The following is a 22,051-nucleotide window of genomic DNA, read 5'->3' on the forward strand; positions in this document are numbered from 1 at the left end:
TTGGTGTTCTACAGCTTTTCTTTAATATGTCTTGGCGTAGAAATCTTTTCATTTATCTTGTTTGGGATCCACTAGGTTTCCCAGTTCTAAGATTGGTATCTTTTAAAAATTGGGGGAAATTCTTATCATCCCATTGAGTATTCCTCTTCTCCATTATCTCTATTATCTCCTCCTGAAACTCTGATTAGATATATGCTTAATCTTCTTACACTAGCCTTTATAATGACCTATGTTTCATGCTTTCTATCTTTTCATCTCTCTGGACTGCATTCTAGTTTGTTTCTTAGGATTGATCTGCCAGTTCACTATCTGCATTATTATCTAATATGTTGAATGGTATTATCCATTTCATTATAATTTTTAATTATTATATATTACTTTGCATAATCTAATATTGTACAAACACCTGGTCTATTTTTATGGTCTCAGGTTCCCTGATCATATTTTCTTTTCTTTCTTTCTTTTTTTTTTTTTTAGAAACTCATGTTTATTTCCCATTAATTTAATTTCCGTGTTGCTTAAGAGCCCATGCAAGAACAGCTTAAGACCATTCAGTGGTTGCTCCTTCTCATTCAGTGGCCTGAGTGAGCAGTGGGAGCTGCAGATCAGTCTTCCATGGCAGGCCGAGTGCTCCAGTCTTCAGTAGGGAACTGCTGAATAGTCACAGAGGGCACCTGCACACCTTCAGAACAGTTTGCAACCTCGGGCTGAGTAGCAGTGAACTTAGGAGCTGAAGCAGTCCATTCACCCTGAAATTCCTCCTTGGTCAGAGCCTTTTCAGCAGCAGCCTGCTCTTCTTTTTCAATCTCTTCAGGATCTCTGTAGAAGTAGAGATCAGGCATGACCTCCCATAGGTGTTCACCAGAAATGGTGCCACGCATGCACAGAACTTCCCGAGCTGGTGTCCACCACATCAAACCCACTGAGTGAGCTCCCTTGCTGTTGCATGGGATGGCAATGTCGCCATAGCGCAGAGGAGAGTCTGCGTTACAGAGCAACGGCAGGTAGGTTAACATAAGATGCCTCCGTGAGAGGCTGGTGGTCAACCCTGGGGTCAGTAGCCACAAGAAGCTGTGGCTCCTGGAAGGTTGCCTGGATTTGGGTAGTGAAGTTTCCAGGAGTGAAGAGGCCAGCAATTGGAGTGGCTTCAGTGGCAGCAGCAAACTTCAGCGTATTTTCAAACTCTTAGAAAATTTCCCTCCCTCCCTCCCTCCCTTCCTTCCTTCCTTCCTCTCTCTTTCTTTCTCTCAGACAGAGTCTCCCTTTGTCACCAGGCTGGAGTTCAATGGGGTGATCTCGGCTCACTGCAACCTCTGCCTCCCAGGTTCAAGTGATTCCCCTGCCTCAGCCTCCTAAGTAGCTGGGACTACAGGTGTGTACCACCACCCCCAGCTAATTTTTTGTATTTTAGTAGAGACAGGGTTTCACCATGTTGGCCAGAATGGTCTCGATCTACTGACCTCGTGATCTGCCCACCTCAGCCTCCCAAAGCGAGAAAATTTATTTAAACATAACTGTTTTATATTCCATGTAAAAAATTCTATTATATGAGGATTTTGTGGTCTGTCATTTTACTCACAGTGCCTTACTTCTTTCATTGTTTTGTGATTCTTCACTCTTGACTGCTCATTTTATAAGAAACTTTATTTGTGGTATCTTGAATCCTGGGCTGAAATTGAGTTCTTTCAAAGAAGTTATAAATTTTTTTCTGCTAGTCACCTGAGGACATGGTCGTCTGGGATCACGCTTGAGGTTTTATGGACCACACATGCACGATGAATCAGAACTCAAGCAAAGACCAATTTGGGATTATGAATCCTCAGAGAATTCCATCCTCTCACACTATGCCAAAATCAATTTGCTTGTGAAATATCAGAGTTTGTTGCAAATTCATTCTTACATTGACAGTATAGCTCTCTAGAATACTGTTATTATGAAGGCCTCCTGTTAGACTTCCTGCACTAACCAAGACCTAGGCTGTATCTCACAGCTGGTCCCACACAACCATCAGAATGGAAGCCAAAGAATTCTAGGGTTTAGCAAAAATTCTCACAGCAATACCCACTTGGGAACTTGCTTACCAATCGGATTTTCTGATTTTATTTCATGTTAGGGATCTGTTCACTCTTTACTTTCAAGGAGCCTCATAGATATAGTTGTATATTTATAGATATAGACATATATTTTAATTATTTCATCATATATTTTAGTTATTTCAACAGTGAGGGTGATATAGATGATATAGGGTACCTATTCTACCATACTACCTGAAATAAAAATTATTTTTATTTTATTCATTTTCTCTTAAATTCATACAAATTTATTCCCCCCCCCCCCATTTAATCAGCCACTGAGAGGAAAAACTCCTATATCTGTCCTTTTATGGACATTCAAAGATTTTGTTTTGTTTGTTTCATTTTTAGCAACAAATGCTTCTTTCAGTTTATAGGAAAAAAAAATGGTTCTATTTGAAAGATACTCTGACATGCTATTAAAGGGAGTGTGGAATTGTACATGGACCCCATAACCTTGGTCTTGGTGTTACTACTATGATTGTGATACATTACAAGGTAAAAGATTTCACAGATTGTAATTAATGTTACTAATCAGTTGAACTTAAGATAGGGAGATCATTCAGGTGGGTCTAATTCAATCAGATAAGCTCTTTAACAGTAGAGTATTTTCTCTAGCAAGTAGCAGAAGGAGTGATTAGATTCCACGCAAGAGAAGGATTGACATAGTGTTGCTAGTTTGAAGATGCAAGGATTTGGAAAGCAGCCTCTAGGATTTGTGACCCCTAGTCAATAGCTAGCTAGAAAACTGGGACCTCATTCCTACAACCACAAGGAACTGGATTCTGCCAACCACAAGAATGAACTTGGAAGCAGATTCTTCCCGAGAGTCATCTCCAGACAAGAGCACAATCCAAATGACAACTTGATTTCAGCCTTGTGAGACGCTCAGCAGATAATCCAGTTGAGCCTACCTGGACTTCTGACCTAAAGAACTATGTGCTAATATAGATGTTAAGTTTCCATGGTGGTGGGCTTTTGTTATGCTGCAATAGAAAACTCATGCAGGCATATTTCTCCATCACCTGTAACTTTAAGAAAAAACAAAACTAGTGAATTTTTCTTGAAGCTTTTTGTTCGGGGAACACAGAATACCGAACGACAAAAGCTCACCTTCAAGAGATACATTGTGCCTATGACTATACTATTTGAACAGAGAAAATAATGCAATTGAGTTCGCTATTGGCAAGCAAAGGTCAATTTAGTGAAATGTCAAATACTTTTCGGTGAAAAGGCAGATCATTTTATCTGACACCAAGTCAGTGTTCTGGATTGTAATCTGTAAGCCACTGTCTTCACAATACTCTCACAGAAGCTGACTCCTCTCTGTCTTTTCTCAGGTTAAAGCCATGTTCTCCAGTGCTCACCTGCAGGCTCTGGAAGTGCCCTCTCTCCTTGATGAGGCTGTAGGTCTCTGCAGCAAAGTGGAGCCACTTTACATTTAGCTACATGTTGACCTCCCTCTTCCTCCAATTCACCCTTAATTGCCTTTCTAGCTTCATTTTTGATAAATGTCCACACAGATCCTAAATTGGGAAGATATTTATTGTTGCCCAGACATGCCAGGTACTTTCCTAATTTCCAGCAGGTTCTTCCTTCCCTACATGATGACCATGCTTCCATTTCCACCTGTAGAAACTGTAATCATTCAATATTCAGCTCAGGCATCACTTGCCCCATTTCTTGATTCTTCCAGGCAGAACTGGATAGTTCCTATTTTGTGTTTCCAAAGTCTTCAAAAATAGCTTTTGCCCTCTGTTGTGTAATTGCCATGACATTAAGTTACTGACATTAAGAACAATGGCCTATGAATCCCCAAACATCTATGAATCCCCAAAGCCTGGCACAGTTCATTATTAGATGTTTGATCCTTGTTTGTGGAATTGAGTGAACCTAATTTGGCTCAGGCCCAGTGAGATAAACAAAATAATCAGGTGCAAAAGAATAGTTGTATGCAAAAGAATAGTTCTGTTTTTTTAAATGTATGAGTCAGCATATTGCTCACTACCTTGTCTTCAACTGGATTGTGTAGCCTCAATGTTTCTCCCAAGTTTTCATAACCCATGAGTCAACCACCAGGCTTCAAAACCAGATGATTTCAACAGGTTCAACTCTCTGTCCTGTGCTATAACATCCTCGCAATCTGATACACATCTACATACAAAAGCCTCATTCAGCTGCCTAAAAGTTGCTTTTACTAAACTGCTCTCCCTCTAAAACCCCGTAATAACTTTTCATAGCCTAGAACTGCATGATCTAATACGGTAGTCACTAGCCCCTATCCATGAGCACAGCTTGAGATGTACCAAAAGTGTTACATGTCCACTGGATTTCAAAGACATAGTATGAAAAAAAGAATGTCAAATATATTGATTTTATGTTGCGATGCCTACACTGAGTAAAGAAAATTTATCACTAAAATTAATTTCCCCTGTTTCTTTTTACCTTTTCTAATGAGGCCTCTAAAATTGTAAATTACATATGTGGCTTGTATTATACTCTACTGGGATGTGCTAGCCTACAGCATAAAGTCCCAGCACCTGAATTTGGTGCTGTAATTCACATCTGGCTGCAATCTCCTCTACTTGTCTCAACTCTCATATCCCACATATGAAATGTCCACCATGGCCAGTATTTTTTCAGAGACTCTGTGCTTTCTTATTCTTTTCTTCTGCTCATACTATTTCCTGGATGATCTCTCTCTTTTTTTTTTTTTTTTTTTTTTAAATTTTGCTTATCAATATCTTATCCTCTCCTGCAAGCTCACTTTAGCTTCACTGCCTGGAAGAAACCTCCTCTGATCCCACTAACGGAAAGGGATTTCTTCTAAAGGAAGGATTCTGATGTGTATTTATTGTATATTTATCTTGTCTTGTCTATTATGTTATAAGCACTTAGAAGATAGGGACTATTGCCTTCACAAATAGCATAGTGACTTCCCTCAATAACTCTCAAAAATGTGCAATACATAAATTGAAGGGAGGAATTCTATTTAGAAGATAGGTTATAGGCTATATACAAATATGTGTGTACATATATACATGTTCATGTATGTAAATATATATACATAAATACAGACTCAACATTTCATAATTTAATGAAGAGGGAAAGACTCAGCAAGATTATGTAGGTCTTTAGAGAAGAATAAAGAATGAAAATCTTCAGAGAGAATCAACACTGAGAACATTAGGGCTGGAAGATACTGTAGAGAGCACTGCACTCATTTCCCGCTTCTTGCGGATGAAGGAGCTGAGGCTGGAGAAGTTAAGAGACCCCTGCTAGAAGGGAAGGCATGTGAGAAGTATACTGCTCTATCTCCTGTGGTCAGTACAGGACCTGATACTTAAGAGGTCAATAAACATTGGCTGGATGAATGAATGAATAAATGATCAATGCAAAGTAAACACATCTAGTGAACTCAAACTAGGCTGCCTAGCTCCTGATTCTCAGAACAGTAATATTTTCACTCTACCATGTAGAGAGGGGAAGGACAGTTGGGAAGAAATGGGGAGCTATATTTATAACAGAATTTCAGCCAACCATTAAATTAGCCATCTAACAGTTTTTCTGGCAATGGCATCTAGGCATAGGTGGATTCACAAGAGTTAATTACACCTTTCCTTCCTTTTCGAATGACCCTCTCCAAGTTGGTCATTACTGATCTTGCTGTGGCATTTATCTGTGCAGAAAACAGTATATATGTGTTTTCAATAATTTTCCTAATTTTCAGTGATGGATTTTCATTGATCCCCTATCCTTTCGTGTCCTGGTCCCTTTCTTTTTTTTTTTTTTTTTTTTTTTTGAGACTGAGTCTGGCTCTGTCGCCCAGGCTGGAGTGCGGTGGCCGGATCTCAGCCCACTGCAAGCTCCGCCTCCCGGGTTCACGCCATTCTCCTGCCTCAGCCTCCCGAGTAGCTGGGACCACAGGCGCCCGCCACTTCGCCTGGCTAGTTTTTGTATTTTTTAGTAGAGACGGGGTTTCACCGTGTTAGCCAGGATGGTCTCGATCTCCTGACCTCGTGATCCGCCCATCTCGGCCTCCCAAAGTGCTGGGATTACAGGCTTGAGCCACCGCGCCCGGCCTCTGGTCCCTTTCATACATTTATTTGTTGCTTGATATTTTACAGAGCACCTGTCTTATGTATTCTATGTCATCAAATTTTCAAAACAAACTTATTAGGTTTTATGAGCACTTCTACTTTGAAATGTGGAGCCAAATACTCAAAGAAGTTAACTTAAACTGATCGGATGTCACATACCTTAGGAATGTTGGAGCTATATATGTCTTCTATATTATTTTCAAATATTATGATTGCTTCTTTGCTTCCCATTATTACTTGCATTGAATAAGAGCACAGATTCATCATGCTGAGCAAGGGGTATAATTTGTGGCCGCTGAATGGAGGGAAGCTGTTGGGCAATCTCATGATCTCAGTCTCCCTAGATAATTTCTTATTCTTTATTCTCTTCAAACACAATTTTGATGGTTTAGTATACATGGAAAGAAAACAACCTTTCTTTTAATAGTTTTATCCAATATAACAATAATTGGAATAATTGCTAAACTGGTTTCCCAAAACTTTAGTTGGGGGTACTCTTGCATTTCTGAAGCTCTGTCATTGGGGAGTTAGCCACTGACATTTCTTTGAGAACCCTGTACATGTGGAATCTTCCCTCTGCCAAAGATAAGGAAACTTTATTTAAAGCTTGAAGATTTTGAAATGTGGGGCGTAGGCTTTAATGGTTTTTCTTTTCTTTTCTTTTTTTTAAAAGAAGGCAAAAATAATGCAGTCCGTGCTTTTAAACAGAATAAACAAGCAGGACAACATTAATCAATAAGTCTTAGTTGAGGTTGCCTCACAGGAAATCTATGCACCTTACACATTCTCCATCTGTGTAAGGCAATTTGCTTGTTATTATTTAGATGTGACTGACATAATTTGGCAATCTGGTTTATTAGTATATTTTGTAACAAATTGTGTGTTGAATGCCAGTGATATTTTTTTCTAGCTGTAACTTAACAAGGTGACTTATTCTGAAGTTGTAAATGAATGTTACAAAGATTCTCTCCCACTTTCCCAACTCCTCCTCCCTCTTCCCTCTTCTCTCTTATTCTTTCTTCTTCTCTACACTTATCTGTAATCCACTGATGAAAACAAATTTTAGAACACCAAATATTATGGCAAAGTTGTTGGTCATGAGCGTTACCATGGGTACGCTATGTTCCAGCTTTCCAGTTTTAGGAAGCGGAGGTAAATGTCGGCTCTTCCCTTGTGCTGCAGCCCTCCCTTCTCCCATTTCCTTTTTGGGTACTATGGATAGTTTGAAAAAAATGCCAGCGAAATTAAGTGAAGCAATTCCTTTTCGACTTGCATCATGAAATCTTTAGTGTTAAAATGAGTGTATCTTAGTGGAAGAGCCTATTAAATGAACAAGAAGTAAATAATAATGAAGTCATCTTGCTAATTAACCTGGACGGTGACCTGAGTTTTGCTGCAGCTGAAACTCAGCAGTACAATTGCCTTCTTAGCATGAGTTCTGGTGCATCAGACTCTCCTCTTTCTCTGGTGTCCACATGTCTAGCTATTTCAAGAATGTTTGCATCAAACTTTTATTACAAATGCTAATACTGAGTTATTTAGGGAAAAAAGTGACAAATACTTTCTGTGGGGAGAAAAAAACTATTTCTTTCATTTCAAGGGGCCTAATTATAACACTCCTTTCTATTTTAGTCCCTATTTATTTTCCAATTCTTTGGGGATTGGGTAGTATTTAACAATGAAACAAGCAGTGCCCCGCTGCCTAATTAAGATTTTCTTGTAGGATTAATAAGTCATGTCTCATTAGCCCCACTGAACTAGAGGTGTTAATTTTCACCTTGGCATTTTAATTTTGAAATAAGTTTGTGGATCAAGTACTGAAGGATGTTCAGCAAACTCTTTGATTAAAGCCACTGAGTCTTCAGATGCCAGTCTCATGTTATTGATTCAAATGCATCCCTACATACAAATGTTTACATGTGTCTTTTTAAATGTACTAAGCAGTGGCCGGGTGCAGTGGCTAACGCTTGTAATCCCAGCACTTTGGGAGGCCGAGGTGGTCAGATAACGAGGTCAGGAGATCGAGACCATCCTGGCTAACAAAGTGAAACCCCGTCTCTACTTAAAAAAAAAAAAAAAAAAAAAAAAAAATTAGCTGGGTGTGGTGGTGGGCGACTATAGTCCCATTTACTTGGGAGGCTGAAGTAGGAGAATGGCGTGAACCTGGGAGGCAGAGCTTGCAGTGAGCTGAGATTGTACCACTGCACTCCAGCCTGGGTGACAGAGGAGACTCCATCTCAAAAAAAAGAAAAAAAAAAGTGTGCTAAGCAGTGGTCTGGAATGATTGCTGGAAGAAGCCACCATGTTTCGGCCTTCCCCAACAAAGAAAGCAGAAAGTATCTGTGCGTGTTTCCTGAATTACCTGTGTTTCTTCCTACGATGATTTTTATTTATTTTTTCTCACACTGGGGAACAAGCAAAGAGGTCAGAGCATAGCAGCCATAGACAACTCTTGAGTTTTCTGGTAGAGACTTGCAGGAGGCTATACCATGGACGTTTGCTGGCAATGCTGTCCGAGGCAAGTGGCCTCTGTTTTACAGTGGCATGGCAGAAGACAAAACAATTCACTTCCAAACTCTCAGTTAAAACATTCTAGACTTTTATCTCTTTGTTTTTCCAAATGACAGTGATTCAACAGGCCAAAAAGAGGCCAGTGAATAAAAAATTATATGCCACTGTCATTTCTGTGATTCTCAGTTGCATCTTTGTAAAAGCAAAGAGCTGGGCTAGATAATCTCTTAGGGTCCTTCCAGTTTGAAGATGACAGTGCCCTTACTTTAGTGATGTAACCCACGCCTACCTCTAGGAAGCTGAGCTTGTCTTCTTTGTTGTTTCATCCCCAGTACCTCACACATGGTGTTGAATACATACCTGCTGAATGGGTGAATGAAGTGGGGCCTTGAAATGCGTTGTAATCTCAAGTGCAGGTTGAGTATGATGAGCTCAGCACTGGGAAATCTCTCCCCAAGGAGCTTTTAATATCATTGAAGAAATTAGCTTAAATAACCTGAAACTTAGTACACCTAAAGAACATTCTGTGGTAAGTGGCACAATGTATGAGGCAGGTTTTATGGATCACAAGAGGTTAGAGAAAGGCATGCAGACCTCATAAAAGGATAGCTACAACTTGGCAGCTATTTTGGTTTTGGCAGATAGAAAAATAAAAATAAAAATAAAATGATGAAAATCAACATATATGTTGTATACTTGCCAGATGTCAGGCTTTTTTTTTTTTTTTTTGATTTTGCTTTGCTTTTTTGTTTTTTTGTTTTTGAGAAGGAGTTTCACTCTTTTTGCCCAGGCTAGAGTGCAATGGTGCGATCTCAGCTCACTGCAATCTCTGCCTCCTGGGTTTAAGTGATTCAACTGCCTCAGCTACCAAAGTAGCTAGGATAATAGGCACACACCACTATGCCTGGCTAATTTTGTATTTTCAGTAGAGATGGGGTTTCACCATGTTGGCCGGGCTGGTCTCAAACTCCTGACCTCAGGTGATCCTCCCGCCTTGGCCTCCCAAAGTGCTGGGATTATAAGCATGAGCCACTAAACCTGGTTGATGTCAGGCATTTCGTATAGTATATGTAATCACATTTAATTCTCATAACCCCATGAGATTGGTAGAATGATCCACATGTTACAGATCAGTGAAGTGAGGGTTGAGGAAGTTCAATAACAAGTCCAAGGCCAAACAGTTAACAAATGGTGGAAGAGGAATTTGAACCCATGTCTAACTGGCTTCAAAGACCCTAATCCTCCACACACACCAGTCTGCCTGAACAGGAAGAACACTGGGTTGTTAAAGAACCTGCCTTTCAGGACGAATGTGGCCTCTCTAGTCAAGCTGTTCCTGGTGAATATGCACCTGCCTGTTCTCTTTGCTGATTCATCCCTATAAGGCCTGAGAATATCCTCACATATGACCTTGTATCTCTTTTGCCTTCTGGGATTTTTTTTTTTTTTTTTTTTTTTTTTTTTTGGTGGATGTTTTCTGTCTGCCCCTCTTTGCTTGTCTCCATCCTTGATATTTACATTTGTCCTGGCTAACCTGCTGGGCTTGGATTGGTTTTGACTTCTAGAATGTGATGTTATTACTGTTCATTTTGCCTACCTTCTTCCAACCTGCTGGCTCTGCCATGGGCTTTGCCTTCTGAGTTCCATTATGGGTTCACCTCATCTTTCTCCTTTTCTTTTCTATACATCTGGCTTCCTCTTACTCTTTACCTGGGCTCCCCATCGTGCAATATCTATTCATCATGACTTAGGGCAGACACGATGACAGATGCATGGACAACCCAAGCTGGAAGTAAAATCTGAGCAGACATAAAAAAACAGAAACAAGCCTGCTTTGTATAGAGGCCAAGAGGAAATTATTTGGAAGAGAAAATATGGTTTGTATTAAGAATGGGAATAGAATTGAATAGGCAGGTACATTAGATAATAGACCTTCTAAAAAGGCAGACATGGGCATGTACATGATAATGTAGCAAACAGAGCACCAGCACACATGACTGAAAAAAGAAACTGCATGTTCAAAGCTGTTTATATATGATAAAAATTCAATCTTGAGTAGCTCTGACAGAAGAGGAAAGGGAAAAGTAGAGTAAGGATACCAAATAGGACAGTGATGCGGATTTATCCAGACATAGACAGTAGTAACAGCTTGCACCAGTGTTGAGAAGTTGTGTAAATAGAAAAAAGGGGATGGGGTAGAGCCAGTATGAATATTTTAAAGAAAGAGTCATTAGGACTTAGAAGAAGACTGGATGTAATATATGCCATTTTAGGCCTGCCCTAGTTTTTAAAAAATCTTGACTTATTTGGGGGGAGTTCAAGAAGAGGTGCACAAGGAAAGAATTTAAGGTGAGTTTTGATACTTCCCTAAATATTTACAACAAATCAAACTTCACAGTGGATAGGAAAGCAGCCAGCAACAATCCAATGTTACAGTGTTATTTAGTTTTAAGTATTCTCGGAATTTGCTCTTTGATAGTTTCCAAACCATGAACTGAGATTTCTCAGAGGTATATGAGACAGTGAAGAACAAATTTCTGTTAGAAATGTAGGAACCCTTATGAATAGGGGGTAAAGATCAGAAAGAATGGAGTTATTCTTTTTTTTCTTCCTATATGGTAGTTATTCTTGGGACATTTATTCTAATAATCCTAAGGCTATGTAATAATGATGCAAGTTATAGTATAATATAATTTCCTTGAATGGATAGTTGGAAGTAAAAACACTCAGAAATTTCACATTTTGTAAACGTTACAAAAATACTCCTATGATAGGGTGACTGTCGTGATCCCTGGTCCCTGATGTTCATACTTTTGTATAATCTCCTCCCCATGAGTATGGGCAGAACCTGTGACTTGTGTCTAGCCCACATAGCAAAGGTGATGGCATGTCACCCTTGTGATTTTGATACATGACACAGGATGGTCCTTCTAGTAGGCTTACTGGGGACTCTATCTCTGTTGCTGGCTTTGAAGGAGGAAGCTGTCATGAACCTTCAGCTGCTAGAAACTGAATGCTGTCAACAACCACAAGCAGGGAAGCATATCTCCCTCCCTTAGTTGAGCCTCCAGATGAGAACCAAGGCGTAAATGACACCTTGATGGCAGTCTTGTGAGACTCTGAAGCAGGGAACTCAGCTAAGCCATGCCCAAACTCATGCCCCACAGGAGTGATGAGGAAATAAATGTGTATTGTTTTAAGTTGCTAACTTTGTGAGAATTTGTAACACAGCATAGAAAGCAAATAAACTTCACTTTTGGCCCTCCTCTATTATTGGCTGTATAAACAGTGATTAGCGCTTCCATCTTCCCAGTTGTGATGCCAGAGACCCTGGAGCCATTCTGACCTTCTCCCTTTCCCTTATGCCCAACATCTAGCATCTAACCACTCTGCATGTTCCAAAATCCTACCTTTCAACCAGTTCTTCTTTTCTATGCTTCATACCCTTCAAACTAGTGAAGCTCAAACTACACAACCCATGCCTTTCTTCAGGGCTGATGGCTATAAGATGCTCACATGAATATGGGAAAGGGAGGGAGGCAACAGAATTGCCAAGGATAAGGGGCAAATAACCAACGAAGACAACACTGATTGACTACTGAACCGAGGCAGGGTGGTGCCAAGGCCTTTGCTCAGACCCCAGTTAATTCTACTACTGTCCGGGGCATCAGTAGCCCAGCAATGACCTCACTTTACTGTAAAGGCACTTTTGACAACTTTCTCTACCAGCTCTCATTGTTTCCTGCTTGGACCAAATGTTCACTCTGACTTGGAATCTTATTCCCCCTCTAATTTATCCTCGAGTCTATTTCCAGACTGATTTCCTAAAACAGAAATCTGGCTTATCTTACAATATTTTCTACTAGTATCTAGGATACATTAAAACCCCTTACTGTAGTCCCCAAAGCCTTCGATAGTGTAACTGGTCGCTGTTACATCTCTGGATACATCTCCTGTCCTATGCTCCTACCTCTCACTCTGTATTTCAATGATACTAATTGTTTATAGTATAGTTTCCGGGCCATATTCATGCTATTTTCATCTCCATATTCCTACTGAAGTTATTTTCACTGTGAAGAACATTCTTTTCCAGAATTTGTAAGACTAACTTCACCTTACCTTTTAAGATTCCATGGATGTATTTTAACCCTTCGGGAAGCGTTCACTCACCTATTAAGAAGGATAATTTTAGGCAAGGGCCGAGGCTTTGTGGGTATCCAGCTGAAAAAAGCATCAAAAATGCTGCAAATTGTTCACTAGTCCAAGGCAACATCACCCTTGAGCCCATCATCAAATCTTGAACATAAACTAGTGTAACGTTAAAAAGTTCCAAACATGTTAGGTGGCTGCCTCAGTGATAATACATCTTAGGTATCATTTTGTATATCTTTTCCTCTGGCTATATGAAAGTATAATGAAGACACGCCTCTTTACTGCAGTAACATTAAAATAACATCTATTTGGGTAAGTGTATGCTTTTACCATTTAACGCAGGACTTTTTTTCCCCATAAAAATGTTTTTCACAGTGAATCTCCAAATGGTTCCTGAGACGACTGGAAAGGTTACCAGGTGAGAAAGAATGAAAAGAGATGTTTAGCAACTGAGCATTTGAATAACCAGAGATAATGTTATTATTACATTTTTGAGGCCATAAACGTGCACAATTTGTGTGGTACATAAAAGGAAGTCAACTTGGGTTTAAAAATTGGGGAAAAAAGTCAACCAAATTATGTTTAGGTATCAAAACTGGTCCAAGCAGTTAGTAAGGAAAACAACTTTATTCTTAGTTTGGAAACTTAATAGGCATATAAGTGCCACTAGGGGGCTCTCTAACATTCCGTAGGCAGGAAGCCTGACTATCACAGCAGGAGTAATAGAATAATGAATAAAAATGCCCTGTAATTTAAAGTATATTCCTTAGTCATATTAACATTTGCATGTTTGTATAAAGCCTGAAAAATGGAACTTTATTATTTTAAGATTTTCTAGTGTTAAAAATGTATTTATGGTAAATAATTTAGAAATGTAAACGTAAATACACACCTGATAAAGAAAGGCATAATGTGGTTCATTGCGCTCAATTTCTTTGGTGTAATAAAAAGGGGGAAAAAAAGAGCTTCCTCTAGTTTCCTGATTATTTTTCTTCCTGAGTAATACAAAACACAACGTTTAAAATTTTTGCCACTTGAATTATTCCATCAATTAATAGATAATTATTTATAGATATGAAATATGTATCTCTATACATATATATAATTGGATATTAGGTTGTTTAACCTTATTCAACAGAATATACAGAATAAAACTTTTAAATTGTAAATACTAATGTATTACCAGTTAAAGGAATTCATTAAAAGGTTTGGTCCTATGTGGATATACTTAAGAAAAAAGGTAACTTATTAGGATGTATTTCATTTACTGTTCTAAGACATGCAAAATGCAAAACTTGTTTAACAACTTTTCCTAGGAACATTAAAACATATTAAAACAAAAGCATTATTACTAGGGAAGGAAATATTGGGTATTCAGCATCCTTTATATTGTATATTGTAATTTATGTTTGTTTCCATGCTTTCAAATATGTTCCAATGATGAGTTCTGTGTTGCATATTTCTTATATTTTTCTATGATTGTCAAATGTTGTGGCATAAATATATAAAATTCTACATAGAACTATATTTGGAGTCTATTTTGTGCTTTGGAAAATATGAACACTTTGAATTGAAGTAATCAAAATTATTTTTGGATAGAAGATTTGGGGAATGAGAAAAGGAAGAGAATTTTCCTGAGCTCTACTTCCTTATTCTTTCCTTTTTTAAAAAAATCAAAAAATAGTATATATTCTCATTATTTTCTGGTTTCCCATCTCAGCCTGTTAATTCCAAACCAAAATTTAAAAAAACAGATTTTTAACTAACTCTACCCCCAAAGGACGAAAAAGGAGTAGTGAAAAATTTTGTGGGCTGGCAAATAATTCATTCTTATTTTTAGGTTTATATGTGTATATATATATATATTTTCTTTTTCTTCTCTACAATCAAAAGACAAATGCATGACTCATGTACAGACATTTAGTTCCCTGCTTCTTTCACTAGTACAGTACTTGGAAAAGTGAGGTTGGCCCCTGAAAGGAAAGGCTGGGAATTAAATGGTAATACATGCTTTCTAATTCAGATGTTTTACTAAGTGAGTGGAGAACATACTAAAACATTCAAGGTAGTTGGTAAGATAAAGTTATTATGATCTTTTGCTTAACCTGGAAGTTTTTGGCTGTGACAATTCTCTTCCTGAAATCATTTGCTTTCTTTTATTTAAAACAAAAAAACCAAGTAAAGAAAAACCTTCAACTTGGTAACTCAAGTTAAAATCAGAAGATCAGTTAATTTGTTGAATGTATACCTTTACAATATATTTACAAACACTGAGTGGTCACTAAACCTGGAAATAAAACATATAACAAATGATGTATTAATATTATATTACATATAGATGATAATTAATATTGTCTATATTTTCAGACTTTATGGCCTGTCTCAAATTATTTTTTCTCATCTCAAGTACATATATATGTATATGTATATATTTATCACTTTCAAATATGTATTTTAGTATACAATTTAATATAATATTTAATATATATATTTGAAAATGATATATATATGCTTGAGTATGAAATACAACTATGAAATACTTGATGAATGGGCATACTAGGCAGCTATATAAACCATAAGAAGAAAGAATAGACATTTATTGTTATTCTGGATAATATCTTCTGAGGTAATTTGCATTCACCTTAGAATAAATAACTGTGTAAAGTCTTTGGTGAGTATTTCTTTGATTTCAGTTAAAAAGTGATTAAATAATTTAATGTCATAGGAAGACTAGCTCATCTTGCATTAAAAATATATACATACACACATATATGTGTACATGTATGTATGTATATTTGTGTATTTTTCCCTTGAGCAGTTATGAATTTCTGCACTGCTGCCAACACAATGAACTATAATGCATGTTTTTATTGAGTTTAATGTCCTGTTGGAGATTCTTAATAAATATATACCTGAAGTTAAATAACAATACAAGAAATGATGGGAGTTGGAGCAGTCAAGAGCTGGTCTAGAACTCCTGATAGATAGGCAAAGGTCTCTGAGTCAGCGCTGGTCTTCCATGCTGCAGAAAGGGCTGCTCTTGTAGCCACCTTAGGGATACCCTAGAGGGTCAGCCAGAAACCTTAGCTTGTTAGTCAAGTTACAAGGGCCAGCAAGCTACACCTGTTTTAAGAAGTACAAGTTAATGTTAAGTATTTTAAGGCAGTAGCCCTAATTGAAAAGTTCCATCTACTTCGATCATTTGTAAGACCTCATTTGTCTTCCCAGTTACTGGTAACAACTAGTTTAAAACACTAGTTGAAAGTTTTGTTACACACTCCTAAATTTTAATGTAGAACTTTCAGTATAAAATTGTCTCATCATAGTAATTCCTATTCCCTTAAGGTCTATTTCAGATCATTGTTTTTCCTTTAATCTCGAGCACAAGGCACACAGATCATAAAATTTAGAGGACGGCAAAAGTCATTGAGTAATCAACAAAAAGTTAATCAATTTGCAAAGTGAAGTCTTCATCATGTGTCTGTGCCTAAGGCCAATAAATCAAACTAAGTGGATTCAGTTCTCTAAGCTAGCATGGAGGGAAAGACCATTTCCCTTATTAGTTCATTAGGGTTTTCTCTAATCCTGGTAGTTGATTCCAAATAATCCACATATATTGCTAGGTGATGACCCCTCTCCTCTTCCACACTAATTTTCCATTCTAATCGCTTAATATTAGCATCCATGCTTTATCCCAGCTGAGTCAGAAGTGCAGCCTTACGTAGGCAGCTGAAATCCCCACAGATATGACCCAAAGCTGCGTGATTATTATGACTCTTGGCCTTTTCATATATAGTTAGTCAATATTTACAAGCACTGCAGTCTATGAATAAGGTAGAGCTCAGGGAATAACTCCTAAGAAACGGGGAAAAAAATGTGGCTAGTTTTCCTACAGTCTGAAGGAAAAGAAAGACCCTAACTTCATGGTTCGTATTCTAATATGTTTTACATTTTATCCTATATTGTGGTTCTCTCTGGATAGAATTTTCTAAAAATAAATTTCTTCTTCTGCAATGATTTATTCTAGGAGACACAGGATGACAATTCCTAGCTGAAGCCTACGTGTGTGTTATGAACCATACACAAACAGACCGATGTGTAGATGGGTGGCATGAGCTCACACCCTTCCCCACATAAATGTCTTTCATCAAGACAATCTTTATAGTCTCTGGGCCACGTTCTCCATGCAGAGGTTGCAGACGATAGAGAGGCATCCTACCACACCTCAGTTAAGGAGAAAAATTTGATGTCTGGACATGTGTAGTCTTGTGGAAAGGAACCTTATTTCACTCATAGACAGGCAGTAGTATGGCTAGCAGTATTTCCCCAGAGATGGTCTGATTTAAAAAAAAAAATCGATATCAACTCTTGACACATTTTCATTTACATCAGCACATGGCTTTCAGTCAGGGCCCAAATCAATAGGCAGCTTTTAACACTGCCCAACTATTTCTTCCTATTGGGCTTCAGGCAGGCCATTTGCCGTTAACGTACCATGTTTCTTGGGGGAGGAAGTTTAACTGTTTTTCCTGTGACTAATCACAACAGCCTAAACTGTAGCATTAATCACACGACATTGTCTTCATCACCACTTACAGCCAATTGACTTTTTACTTAGTGAAAGCATCTGAAGAAGGTGACAGTTGTTCTAAGGGGGTCAAGAGTCAATGGAAAGAAGAAATATTTAGTTCCAAAACATATACAGTGTATGGCTTCACAAGCTGACACTATGCCAGGCATTGTTAGAAGGCTTATCATTCTGTAGGTACGAGCTCACAGTCAAGATGGAGGAGAAGATTTGTTCAAAATTAAAGTGTTATCTAAGAGTCATAGCTTTTGGTTTGAAAACAATTAATCTGGGCCTTTCTATAAATTAAAAGTCACATCAAGGGTCACTAGTAATTGGCAAAGTGTTTAACTTTTGGAAGTGAATTATTTTTCTGTCTTTTTTTTCTAAAGCTAGCAGGAAAATTCAGTTAGGTCTGATGCCCTGTGAGGCTGGCAATCTGGGTAGTATTGGCAGTCTCGATTAAATGTAATATCTAGTTCATTACTGCAGCGACTCAGATTTCTAAATAATGAATCAAATTCCTACATTATTCAGAAACCACAAAAGGGTTATTAAGCCAAATAAGCAGAGACTCACAAAGGTTTACAACATATTTATCTAGGGCATCTCCAAAGCACAAAAGTAGCATGTTTTAAAAATATACAAAAGGACAACCTCCTATATGATATTGCATTATATTTATATTGTCCCAAACAGCAATATCTTTTTAGAGAAGGACTCTCCTGGGATGCTATTCTCCTCACATGCTCCCAAAAAAGCACCATGTGGTTAAAAAAATTAGAAGAATGATGAAATTGAGGACAGAGTGCCCCTTTTGTTGATTTACAGTGCCTGTGGGTATATCAAAGGCTCCAAAAATATTTTCAATAAAGAAAACTGTATGATGCCGGTGAGGCTGCAGAGAAAAGGCAGTGCCTATATACCGCTGGCGGGAAGGTAAATTAGTTCAGCCACTGTGGAAAGTCATTTGGCAATGTCTCAAACAACTTAAAACAGAATTACCATTTCACCCAGCAATCCCATTATTGGGTACTTATCCAAAGGAATAGAAATTATTCTACCATAAAGACACACACACATGTGTGTTCATCACAGCAGTATCCACAATAGTAAAGACATGGAATCAACCTAAATTACCAACAGTAGACTGGATAAAGAAAATGTGGTACATGTACACCATGGAATACCATACAGCTATAAAAAAGAATGCGATCACATCCTTTGTGGCGACATGTATGGACATGGAGGCCATTATCCTAAGCAAACCAACTCAGGAACAGAAAACCAAATACCACATGTTCTCACTTATAAGTGGTAGCTAAACATTGAGTGCACTTGGACACAAAGACGGGAACAAGAGACACTGGGGCCTACTTGAGGGTGAAGGATGGGAGGAAGGTGAGGATGGAAAAAACTACCTATTGGGTACTATCCTTAGTTATCTGGGTGATGAAATCTGTATACCAAGCCTCTGTGACACACAATTTCCTATATTACAAACCTCTACATGTACTCATGAACCTAAAATAAAAGTTTAAAGAATGTGTATTAACTGCAGAGTTGCCTCTACTGCCTAACCATTCAATATGTTACTGCACTCCTGGCTTAGAAATGGTGGCACATAGTTCTTTCTACCTCAGGTCTTTGCCATTTCCAGAACATAAGCTGGTTCCAGAATCTCTGACATTTGGCACTGAAATAGGAGCCTATTTGTGGATCTGGAGGAGCTCGCTGTTGTCTACCTTCCCCCATCTGGAGCAGAAGGACTGGTGTTCCAGACCTCTTGAGCATCACCATGATGGGTCCCCTATGCCTTAGATGCCTAGGGAGAATTTTGCCATGATGAAGGAGGGTAAAGACAGGGGTAACTTAAAGGTAATAGACTTTGACCACAGTAGCTCTACCCAAGGAAGCAAGAAATAGACATTCTGGCTTGAGGAGATTTACAAGGTCTTTGTTTTCCCTTTTCAAACGCTCAGTGTATTGGATTTTTCGCCTATGCCAAAAATCACACACTATAATCTTATTTCAAACCCTATCCTTAAAATACATCATAACACTAACATGCTGAGCCACAGGTAGGGCTGTGTAAAAAGTTTAAAATCTGGCTTCTTAAGAATGCATTACAGAAAAATTCTGCACTCCAGAATGTGTCAGTGTCACCCCTTCCTTTGACAAAACAGAGGTTGCCATACCAAAATAAAATTTTAAACCTCAAATAAAAATTTTTCTTCAGATTCTACACTTCCAGATGGCTTTAGTGACAGTAATTTTTTTTTGAAAAAGAGAATTTTCAAAAAAAATTTCTAACTCACCTTAAGTTAAAAATCAATACTGTACTTTTAAAGACGAGAGTGATGGTATCTGAAAAAGGATCAAATAACAATTTTTCAACCCTTTTATGGCTTCTGTTTCTTACCCTGTTCGGTCTCAGCTACTTGCCTGTATTTTAAGAACTTCTTCTTCTCTAGCAGTGTTTATTGAGGCATGATATACAGAACTTTTAAAACTTTTAGTAAGTATGAATTCATTTTAATATGTATTAGAATTATTGGGAGGCTGAGGCAGGAAGATCGTTTGAGCTCAGGAATTAGAGATTATGATTGCACCACTGCACTCCAGCCTGGGCAACAGAGCAAGATCCTGACTCTTAAAAGCTAACAACAACAACAAAAAAGATAAACACACCAACTTCTGATTTTATGAATATTATGTTTTAGGGTAAGAGTAATGTGGGTGCAAAAGGGGAAAAATGAGTTGATTTAAGAAAAACTATTAACTAAATAATTGTATAGATTATTAGAAGACATGGGAAAGCTCATGAACATCAGTTAGCTGACTTCAGAGAACATAGTGAGCAATTCATTTCTTGTTGATTGACTATGTTCCTTTCTCTAAAATTAATTTTTTTTTTTTTTTTTGTAGAGACAGGGTCTGACTCTGTTGCCTGTCTCAAACTCCTGGCCTCAAGCCTAACTGTATTCTTTATTGTTCTAATTTTCCCTTCCTCCCTTCCTCCCAAGACGGAATTTTGCTCTGTAGCCCAGGCTGGAGTGCAGTGGGGCGATCTCGACTCACTGCAAGCTCTGCCTCCCGGGTTCTTGCCATTCTCCTGCCTCAGCCTCCCGAGTAGCTGGGACTACAGGCGCCCGCCACCACGCCCGGCTAATTTCTTTTTTTGTATTTTTAGTAGAGACGGGGTTTCACCGTGTTAGCCAGGATGGTCTCACTCTCCTGACCTCGTGATCCACCCGTCTCCGCCTCCCAAAGTGCTGGGATTACAGGCGTGAGCCACTGCACCCGGCCTATTGTTCTACTTTTCAAAACACTCTTACATATTTCATTCCTTGTGATATTTAAAACAATCCTGTTATCCAAGGAGGGGGAGTACTTGATTTTTTAAAAAAGTGTTTAAACTGTAGAGATTTTTATAAGCTACAAAACTCATCACAGATAAGTGACAGGTCTTGGAATTAAACCTAGATCCTCTGACCCCCAGTCTGAGTGGTATATTTGTAAAAAATACTAACGACTAGAGAACTGTGTAAATTCAGATATCCAGCAAGGAGACATACCTTACCTCTCACCTCTGGGGAATAATTATAAGTTAAATTAGGTCTCAAGGGACACAAATACACACTCATCATCTCTTTTTCTGAGCATCAGTGTTTACATCAGTGGTGCTTGGTACCTTAAATCCAGGCCTCCCGGCCCCCATAGCCATTTCACTCTGCATTTTCTTCAAATATGCTCAGCTTTGAGGTTTCTCAGAATTAGTCCCAGTTCCCTGGCCTGTCTTGGATCCTGCAGAATCCTAAACCTACCTTCGTTTCAGCAGCACTCCTGGTACCACTTGGACAGAGCTGATTGTATTCTGGCACTTTACTCGGTTGTGTTCAGCAACATGTCAGACATGAAATATGCAGGTTCGGCCGGGCGCGGTGGCTCAAGCCTGTAATCCCAGCACTTTGGGAGGCCGAGGCGGGCGGATCACGAGGTCAGGAAATCGAGACCATCCTGGCTAACACGGTGAAACCCCGTCTCTACTAAAAAATACAAAAAACTAGTCGGGCGAGGTGGTGGGCGCCTGTAGTCCCAGCTACTCGGGAGGCTGAGGCAGGAGAATGGCGTGAACCCGGGAGGCGGAGCTTGCAGTGAGCTGAGATCCGGCCACTGCACTCCAGCCTGGGCGGCAGAGCGAGACTCCGTCTCAAAAAAAAAAAAAAAAAAAAAAAGAAAAGAAATACGCAGGTGCAAGCCTTGAGAAGCAAATGTAGCTTCCCTAGGCAGCCCTGACTTTCTTTTTACCCTACTTACTTAGAAAGTTGTGGGGAATTGGGGGTTGAGAACAAATACACAGAAGAATACTTTTGGTTCAAGTTACCCATGGATTAAGGGTTATGTCACAAGACTCATTTTTGTAGCATTGAATATCATTTTCCTCAGTTCAGGCTCAATGAACACCCAAACCTCAACTTTTTACCACTTTTGTCCATCCACTTAAAACTTTGACAGACTTTGAAGCAAGTACCTGTGCTCTGGGATACCAGTCATCTTCGCGGTTTACAAGAGCACTTTCAAACATCCACAGAAAAAGGAAAAAAACAGTTTGTGCTAATGACCTGGTGATTTTTTTTTTTTTCCTA

The 22,051-nt window shown here is 38.7% G+C and overlaps 1 protein-coding gene and 1 pseudogene across 1 annotated transcript in view; both read right to left on the minus strand.

Annotated features, from left to right (window-relative positions):
• The window catches only part of HS3ST5 (heparan sulfate-glucosamine 3-sulfotransferase 5), a 294,541-nt gene that overhangs the window by 29,138 nt on the left and 243,352 nt on the right, over nucleotides 1-22,051 (minus strand). The gene's annotated exons all lie outside the window — the stretch shown is intronic.
• Nucleotides 542-21,959, minus strand: LOC112622670 (annotated as a pseudogene).

This window comes from Theropithecus gelada, chromosome 4 (genome assembly GCF_003255815.1).
Source record: "Theropithecus gelada isolate Dixy chromosome 4, Tgel_1.0, whole genome shotgun sequence".
Taxonomy (NCBI): domain Eukaryota; kingdom Metazoa; phylum Chordata; class Mammalia; order Primates; family Cercopithecidae; genus Theropithecus; species Theropithecus gelada.